Raw genomic sequence first — 7,502 nt, 5'->3', positions numbered from 1 at the left:
AAATTTTGGTACATGAGGCATTAAAATTTTAGTACATTCAGATATTTTTTTTAAGTACGGTAATTTATTTTTCTTAACATACGGTTAAATTTGTGAAAGTCATAGTTTTTCAGGATTTTTTTATTTTCACAAAATTGTTGACTTTCACACAGCCTTGTGTTTGAGGCGATTCGTTCACCCACACGTGAAAATCAAACTTATTTGCAACCTAGAAAAACGTTTTGTTCAATGTAGAAAGCATCTTTTAAGTACTGGTAACAGCTAAACCAAGCTAACTAGTTTGAAGAGTACAAACTAGGGCACACATTATCACACATCACACTCACACTGCTATGTAAGAAAAAAAAATATATGCGTGTGATCCCAAACACACGTATGTTGGAAAGAGATTGCAGAGACAAAGCCTAGGAGACACAAAGTCGAAACAAATAAGACACGTTTTGAAATAGATTGGAGACATAAAGCATCAATGCGTGGATCCACCTCTCCTAAGACTACTATACTCTTGAGGCTACCAGAGGTAGATCTACCCCTCCCTTAAGGGTCTACCAGAGGTGGATCAAGCTTGATCACCGGTGATGGATCCACACCCTTACCTTGGCCACCAGCGATGGATCTACCGCACCAGTAACTGCTCCCGCCTCCCGCGACTCAAAGTGTGCCATTCTCATGGCCCCCTTCTACTACTCGAAGCGTGTGTCACTTATGGTCATGCCGTGGCTCAAAGCCCATCATTCCTATGATTGTCTTCGCCACCTCATGCATCGCTGGTCGAGGGGGAGGGGGGAAGACTGGAGATGTCAATAAGTGTAAAACTCTTAGTTCACCTACAAAATAGAGGGGGAGGGCGGGGCATGATTTTTTTTTTTAAGTAGTGACTTGACTTCTATGTCGGTAGGCTGTTGGTGCACCGTGCATGTACTCCCTCCATCTCTAAAAACAAACCTAATATGATGTGTTATACATATACATACTAATGAGTGTTACATTTCATAGTAGGTTTGTTTTTTAGGGCTAAGGGAGTACTAGAAAAGATATTTATGATATGCAGCGATGTAGGATGCCCTATGTTTTTTTTATTGAATCATTCAATGTATTCATGTAATAAATTGGATTAAACAAGCTAGCCTTTTGAAAAGAAAAGAAAACATTAAACACATTTACAACTCAAAATGCACCAGCAGAGAGAGAGAAAACACATTTACAGCTCAAAGTATACAAGCAGAGAGAAAGGTTGACAAAGTCGGGCTCAAGTGCTCAACGAACAAACTCCGGGTTAACGCTGTCAAAGCCCAACTTCCAAAGTGAGGCCCAGCCGAGGTGTTGCTTTCCTCAGGGTAGCATCCAAACAGCCCCTAAGGAATAAGTTCACTTAAGGTCCCTCATTTGTCATCGAGTTCGAAATTCATCCCTACGGCATAAAACCGGATACAACGCATCCCCCAACTTATAAAACCGTGCAAACGAGATCCCTCAGCATTATTGTGGTTTTGGCTGACGTAGCGCTCCTTTGACTAGGTCTTCGTCAAACGTGGCATTGACGTGGCGCTTACGTGGCAATTCAATCGAAAAAATAATAAAACTCGTGGGACCCACATGTCAGTTGCAATAAAAAATTATAAAAAAAGTGGGGCCTGTGTGCCACCACTCCTGCTCTTATCTCAATCCCCCTATCTCTCTCTCTCTCTCTCTCTCTCCCTTGCAAGTAGGCGGCAGGCGGAGGGCACGGAGCAGCGGGGTAGAGCGAGGCGGGCAGCAGGCAGAGCAGGGCGGCGAAGCATGGTGGGCGGCGGGCGGCGGCCGAAGCCCGAAACAAGCCGGTGGAGTGGAGTGGGCGGGTGGCCGACCTCACCCTCTTGCCTCTTTCAGCGGTCATGGTGGCGGCGGGGGGGGGGGGATAGGGCTGACGGGAGGAGAACAGGAAGGAAGAGCTAAGGAACGGCAATCTCGTGCACCACCTGCTGCTCCTCCACCTCTGCTTCGGGCTGTTGCTGTCGGCCACCGCTGAGGCCATCTCGTCTCCTCCTGGTGGACGCGGTGACCGTCATAGATCCAGCGGTACTTCATCCCTGGGCCCACCTCGTCGTCGTCCTCTGTGCCTATGAAGGAGTTCTTCATCCTAGCAAGGGGTTGTTGCTATTGCCGCCGCCACCTGGTGCGCGTCGGACGAGGCGGTAGCCATGGACACGGGCAGCGGGTGGGGGAAGTAGGCACTGACATCGGCGACGGGTTTTCCCCAAATCTACCTCCGCCATCCGCCATTGACGAGCTCGAGCAGCGACTCGCCGTTGCATTCTCTTTTCCCTCCTTCCGGCGCACATGCGAGGAATCGCAGCGGGAGAGGAGTCGTGGTGGCGGCCGGAGTGAGAGGAACGGCGCATGACGGTGGGAGAGAGGAGCAACGGCTTGCGGGCAAGAGGAGCGGCGCGCGGTGGCCAGCGGGAGAAAGGAGCGGCGTGCAGCGGGCGGTGGGTGAGAGTAGTGTCGTGTGGCGGTTAGCGGGCAAGAGGAGCGGTGCGCACCGGCGAGAGAGAGGAGCGTCGATTGACGGGCGAGAGGAGCGCCGCGCGGCCAGCTTACCTGCCTCTCCCTATGTCATCTGGTGAAGAGATCTGATGGAAAAGGTGGGACCCACTAACATGTGGGTCCCACTATTTTTTTACTGACATATGGGTCCCGCATATTTTGTTTATTAATTTTGTTGTTTGTTAATTTTGATCCTTTATTTTTTTTCGCTGGTCAAACCGCCACGTTAATGCCACGTAGGATAAAAATCTAGTCAAATGAGCCACGTCACGTAGAAGCCACGTCAGCCAAAACCGGTGTCAATACTGCTGAGGGACCTCATTTATATGGTTTTGTAAGTTGGTGGATGTGTTGTATCTAACTATTCTGGGCGACGAAAATTGAGACCTGGAGTGAACTCATTCCCAGCCCCGAACACCCCCTAACCTTGTTTTCTATAATAAAGCCCTCCAAAGATGCTGGAGTTACAGCCCCATGCCACCGGATGCGACGTTCACGTGAGGTTCAATTAGAGGTACGGTACTAATATTGGATTAATTGATTGCTGAGAGGAGAATTTTCTCTACATCATAGAGAGAGAGAGAGAGAGAGAGAGTTCCTGTGCGTGCGTAATTAAACAGCAACAATGCTGCGCTGTTGGCCGTCTTCCTTGCCAAGCTTCCTGTGCGTGCGTGCAACGACGGTCTGTTTGTTTGGAGGGAATTGGTGATGGGAAATGAGAGTTTATGATATCTGGAAGTTTAAATCTGTAGTTTGGTTGGAAGACTTAAGAATACAAGGGGTTTGAGATGGGGAATTAAGGGGTCCAATTCCCACCAATCTGTTATCTGAGGGAGACCTGTTAATTCGTGAGATTTGGAGAGAATTCGATGTGAAACTAAAAAGGGATGGGGACTAAAAATGTAACTCATATGACTAATCCTACCATCAACTCTCTCCTTCAAACTTCCATTCCTCTTTCTTTCTCTTGCCAAACAGTTCGCGAACGGCTGGAGAATATAGTTAGTCTAAAAAGACATTACTCCCTCCATCTACTTTTGATAGTCATATTTCATCTTGTCACACAGACCAAGGATAAGTAATTCTACTTATCATTCATTTAAACATGCTACTAGCCATTTCTCGTAAACAAGTGATTCATTAATATTTACATTTCTCAATGCCCATGTAGCCAATCATGTGTGGAAAAATGGAGAGTCACGCATTAAATCCGAGAAAGTCATTAAGATGATAGGTTGTTGGATTGAAATATAACTATCAAAAATAAAATTTTTAAATTTGAAAATATGACTATCAAAAATAGATAGAGGGAGTATAAGAAATTAATTAAGTGTAACTTGGGAGTATTTCGATGATGGGCTTGTACGCTTGTGCGTAATTCACTGGAACAAGGATAGGGAGCGGGGGGCGGGGGGCGGGGTCGATCTCTGATTCTCTGAAAATTCTATGCGGCAGTGCCGCATCAGACAGCCCGTGCAACACCGTGTACACTAGTGACGCGTGTCCAATCCCTGTTGCAACCCAAGCCGATCATTGCAGCCGAGCCGATGTCCAATCTCCCAGAGCTCTACAGTATCGAGTCATATCTACCGGCTGCATGTAAAATCTAATTCATTTTTTTAACAGTGCTCTATTTGATGCGAGATACATAATGCCGTTACTTTTAGACACATCTTTAACTACTCGTTTTATTTAATTTTTTTATAATTATTATTTATTTTGTTGTGAGATGTTGTAATCACTAAAAATATTTTATGCATGATTTTATATCTTATGTATGTCCACAAAATTTTTAAATAAAATAAATGATCAGACGTGTGCTCAAAAGTTAATGAGATCATTATTAAGAAACGGAAGGAGTAATATACGGGGGATTTTTCTAGGGTAATATACAAGTCCTTTTTACTAAACTTTATCAATATGCCTCAACTGGTCATAAATTATTTTTTCATTTGAAAAGGGCCGGGAAATTTCATTTTGATGACGTAGAAATCACGGTTTGAAAAGGGCTTTGAGATTACATTTTTGTTGACATATAAATCACGGAAAGTTTATAAGGCTGCGTTCGATCAACTCCAAAAGAGAGAATTTTTAGCGCATGCAAAACGAGAAAGCGTATTTGCTCATTATTAATTATAAATTTAAAAAATGAATTTATTTAAATTTTTTAAACAACTTTTATATAGAAATTATTTTAAAAAGACGCATTATTTAACAATTTATAAAACGTGCTAACAGAAAATGAGCAAGATGAAGTTTGGAGTAGAAGAAAATAACTAGGCCTAAGTAATAATCTTGCTTTGATAATCATGTTATGGTAATTGTTTATTGATACGAGACTGTAACTAGGCAACATATCCTATGCACACATGCCCTCACGTGTACACACGTGCACACCAACTAAAAAATGTCACCAAAAAATCTAGAAAAAATCATACACATACTTTCAATTGTATTACACCTAGGGTTAAAATCTTAACGTCAAATTCATTATATTTTAGCCGTAACAAAAAAAACAAAAAATCTGACAGTTTTAAGGTTGCAATTTTGTCAGAATTTTATCTTTTTTGTTATTCTCTATGTAGAATGAATTTGAAGATGCGACTTTGCACGTAGATGTAATACTATTGAAAGTACATGTATGAATTTTCCTAGAATTTTTTGTGATAATTTTTAGTTGGTGTACATGGTGTGTACACGCGAGGGCCTGTGTGCATAGGATACGCTCCCCTGTAACTAAGGGAGACGTGGGTGTAGGAGATCGGCTTGGCTCCGAAGAGGCAAAGATGGTCTCGGGCTGCAGTAGTACATCGGACACGCGTCAGTAGTCTGCGGGGTGTTGCACAGTTGATCTTGTGCGGCACTGCCGCAGAGAATTTTCTTCCAGCTAGCGCGGAGCCGCAAAGCTATTGACACTATTAAACCAAAAGCAAATGAACTCAATGATCATCAATCGAACAAGAACGATGGCTATTTGGCTCCACACAACCTAAATCTGAACTGTTGTTTTGTCCATGTACAGTACTAAAGTTGAGTCTATTTATTTATTTATTTTTGGTTGCATCAAACTCAGCTATACCACTAAAAACAATACGTTGCATAAACCAGCAGAGAAAAAAAAAAGGAAGAACGGTTGACCAACCAGGGCGGCAAGCAGACACCACTCCGGGCCAACGCTGTCAAAGCCCAACTTTCAAAGTTAGGCCCAGCCGAGGCCGCAGGGCCATCCAACCTGATAAAGCCCATCCTCTTATGTCCAACAAGAAGTTTACCAGGTAAGCCCTTGTCGCAGCCCATACTTCTTCTGAAGCCCGGCAGGTGCAACGCGACGAAGACGGGGGCGCGGTTTACAAAGCCTCGAACGGCCCAGAGGCGGGTGAAGCCGAATCCGCGCCAGGTTAAGGGAAAAGTACACCGAAGGTCCCTCAACTTTGTCATCGAGTTACAAAATCATCCCCCAACTGCAAAATCCGACGTCCCTTAACTAATCAAAACCGGTCACAATAGATCCTTCGGTGATTTTAACCCTGTTTTGGTCTATGTGGCAGCTGAGTCAGCGTTGGACCCACGTGTCAGATGCCACGTCATCTCTCTTTCCCCTCTTCTCTCCCTTCCTCAGATGGGACCCATTTGTCAGGTGTCTCTTCTACCTCCTTCCCTGCGCCTACGCCCCACCGCCGGCCGGCCGGACCAGCGACCTGCGACTCCCTCCGAGCCCGTTCGGGCTGCCCATCCTGGGCCACCTCCACCTGCTCACGCCGCTGCCGCACCAGGCACTCCACCGCCTCGCCGCGCGCCACGGCCCGCTCCTCTACCTCCGCCTCGGTTCCATCGGCTAGGACGGCAAGAATCTTTCAAGAAAGCCTGTGGAAATGGCGCCCTCCGCCGCCGCCGCCGTCTACCGGCCGTCCGCGCTCTCCATCTCGCCGCCGGCGCACGACGACGCGCTACAGCGGCGGCGGCGGTGGCGGAGCTCCTCTCCAACTCCACCTCGACTCCTTCCATGCCTCGACGTCGCTGCCGCCGTCCTACCACAGGTACGCGCACACCAGCACGCCGCTCTTCCCGGCGTCCGGCGGCTATGGCTGGTTGTCGTCCAAGGAGCATTGCCTCACCCTCGGCGGCGCCGCCGACCTGAGCTTGGACAAACCGGCAGACCAGCACCACCACGACACCACGTCGGCGACGACGACGGAGAAGCCCCTGCGGCGATTCTTGGACGAGTGGCCGCGCAGCGACGACGGGAGGACGCCGTGGGACGGCACGCAGCTCTCCATCTCCATCCCCACCGCCGCCGCCTCGTCCCCCGATCTCGCCATCGCCGGCGCCGCGTCGCGCTACCACAACAACGGTACGTGCGTTGCATTGCATCCATGGCTCCATTGCACGACGGATGTTTCACTCACCACTGAGGCACTGATCGATCGATTCTCGTTTTTCTTGTTTCATGATCGATCAACCGACCAGGCGACCATCTGCGGACGAACGAGTGATGATCCGGCGAGTTTGGTTGCTGCATTCCTGAGACGCGATGGCACAAGCAGACGAGTAGCAGTATCATCGATCAAATGCATTGGCTTGATAATATTTGTAGTAGCATGCATCATGTCTTTAATCTAATCTTAAATGGTTTGTTCGTCAGTGACGCATGGGGCCGTCGGCCAATCCGGCGAGGACGCATGGCGCCGCCTCACCTCCATCCCGGGAAATTGTTTTAAATACTTGGGAGGATGTTCACCCGTTTCTTGCATATCATCTAAATGACTATAAAAAAATTTTAAAAAAAAATTGACATAATAGGTTAATATGTAATATACCACTTCACAAACATGCAAATTCAAATTCGACTTCTACAAGTTGTAACAAAAATAACAAATTTAACTGTGAATATACGTATACTAGTTAGAGTTTGATTTATTATTTTTGTTACAACTTGTAAAAGTCGAATTTGAACTTACATGTTTGTGAAGTGATAT

The 7,502-nt window shown here is 46.5% G+C and overlaps 1 pseudogene; it reads left to right on the top strand.

Moving 5' to 3' along the window:
* The first annotated feature begins 6,145 nt into the window (after positions 1-6,145).
* LOC127773380 (growth-regulating factor 2-like) lies at positions 6,146-7,019 on the top strand (annotated as a pseudogene).
* The last annotated feature ends 483 nt before the right edge of the window (positions 7,020-7,502 follow it).

Source organism: Oryza glaberrima, chromosome 5, assembly GCF_000147395.1.
Source record: "Oryza glaberrima chromosome 5, OglaRS2, whole genome shotgun sequence".
In the NCBI taxonomy this organism is placed as follows: Eukaryota; Viridiplantae; Streptophyta; class Magnoliopsida; order Poales; family Poaceae; genus Oryza; species Oryza glaberrima.
The sequence above is the reverse complement of the archived record's forward strand: the minus strand, read 5'-3'. Positions and strand labels throughout refer to the sequence as shown.